This window comes from Corvus brachyrhynchos, unplaced genomic scaffold, assembly GCF_000691975.1.
Source record: "Corvus brachyrhynchos isolate BGI_N302 unplaced genomic scaffold, ASM69197v1 scaffold273, whole genome shotgun sequence".
Taxonomy (NCBI): domain Eukaryota; kingdom Metazoa; phylum Chordata; class Aves; order Passeriformes; family Corvidae; genus Corvus; species Corvus brachyrhynchos.
The window spans coordinates 9,188-11,540 of record NW_008237251.1 but is presented as its reverse complement, the minus strand read 5'-3'; positions in this window follow the sequence as shown (position 1 = coordinate 11,540).

Genomic DNA, 2,353 nt, shown 5'->3' with positions numbered 1-2,353 from the left:
CAGCTAGAAAGCAGAAGTGAGAGCACTGCTAAACTCATGTCAGAAGTAGACACGCTAACGCTGCTAGGCCGCAAACCGTGGCAGGCAGTAAGGCCTATAATGAAACAGTCAGCATAAAAGGTATGCTTAGTATGTACCTGTGATAGTGCTAGCTTCTAGTTTTGCAATGTTATTAAGAAACATAGATATGGTTGTTATAGTGATTGCTGCTTATATAACTGCTTATATAACTGAAAGGTATAAAAACTCGACCCTGTATCAATAAAATTGGCTTATTGCATCCAAGCAATCTGCCCCGTCTCTTTCATCGCCGACTGTCTCGCGACCGTATTGCGACACACGTGCATGTTTCACTGTTTCTCCTGTGTGCAAGGACGCAAAGACTGCACCTGAAAAGGTGCCTACTGATACATGAATATTCTTTAGTTTTCTGAAAGATGGATATTTTGTAATATCAGCTTGCCATAATTGCAGACTTTGCAATCCTCTTGGATTGAACAGGAGGTTGCACGAGCTGACAATCAGGACAAGCACTTATGATTGCTTTTGCCTGATCTTTGCTAATTTGAAATGTTTGCCTAAGTGCTTGTGCATTTTGATGAAAAAATGCGTGACTCAGTTTTGCCTGTTCAAAAATGTTTGGCAAGGTGTTTGCAATGGGCATTGTTAATTTATCTGCTCCTGCATTTCCTTCCACCAAGAATCCTGGGAGTGAGGAATGTGCCCTGATGTGAGAGATATTCGTTCTTCCTGTTTTGTATAACCTGCTGCATGCATGCAAGATAATGATACAGATTATCATTATCAACAGGTTTTAAGAGTGATCCTTCTATTCTTTTAACCACATTAGCTACATAGGCTGAATCTGTTATCAGATTGAGAGGTTCCTGAAACAATTGAAATGCTCTAACTACTGCTGCCAATTCCACAATCTGAGGAGAACCTTCTACTATCTTAATGTCTGATTCCCGTGTTTTTGTTGTCGGGTTTTGCCATGTTATCACTGATTTATGTGTTTTTCTGACCCATCCGTGAATAATGTTATTGCATCTAAAGGCACTTCACTTAGCATGGGTTTTTCCCTGAAACTTAATTTTGTCTGCAACAGTTTATGCTTTGGAAAGTGAATTGAACGAGCACCTGAATAATCTAGTAATGCAATTTGCAATTGTTCTGATGTTTGCAATGCCCAATCAAAATATTCTTTTTTCAATGGCAGATAAATTATTGCAAAATCTTTGCCTGCCATTGACAGCAACCTTGATCTGGCTCTGATTACGATCTGAGCTATCATTTAAAGTGTTGTGAAAATTGTTTTTGAAGAGCTGTAGGGTAAGAAAACCCATTCGATTATCAGCAAAGGATCTTTCTGTGAGGTATCCCATTGAAACATGAGACCATACAATTGCATTTTTTCTCCCAATACTGCAAGAAGAAATGGTTATGACATCACACAGCGATGGGCTTGTCTTTGCTGAAGGGCCTCAGTGATTCTCTCAAGGGATTTTTGAGCCTCAGGTGTAAGGGTTCTGGGAGATTTGATGTTGCAGTCTCCTCTCAGTAAGTTGAAAAGTGGTGCAAGTTCATCATTGGTGGTCCCCAATATTGGCCTGATCCAATTGATTTCTCCCAAGTGCTGCTGTAGATTTTGCAGATTGTTGACGCAGGTCTTAAGTTGTATCTTCTGTGGCTTGATCATTTGCTCTGTAATTCTCCATCCTAAATATTTCTGTGGAGACACTTCCTGGATTTTCGATGTAGAGACTTCCAGACCCGCTTTTTGAATTTCTGCGATCACGCTGTCACGAGCCTGGTGCATTTCTTTGAGTGTGGGTGCTTGTCATGGGTTAGCATAGCTAAGGAAGTGATTCTTTTGCAAAGAGGTGCTTACAGCTTCCTCTATGACTTGACAGAACCAATCAACTGGCTAGTTTGAATATTGACAATTTTTTAAGCCACTTAAAAAGCTTGACACACCTCTGTGGTCCACATTTAAGAATGGACAAACCCTTGCTTCCGGCCTTGGGACAGGTAACTGGGCGCAGCCTGTGCGGCCCAGCGGGGCCGGGCCGGGCCGGGACACAGCCATCCTGGAGCCGTGCGGCCCTGTTCCATCCGCGGCCTGCCCACAGTCCTGTTACATGCAGATGGCGCGGCCCAGCTCTACACCTCCGCCCCCTCCAGTGCGGCCGAAGATTCAGCTGAAGCTGCCCACTGCCTGGCAAAGATCATGTGACCAACAGCGATAAGCGAATTCCAGCTGCAAGGCCCGAGTGAGATTAACCCTTTTAGTGCTGTAAGTTTCCTCCAGAACAGATGAAGCCTGCAGACATTAAGTAAAGAAGGAAGAGCT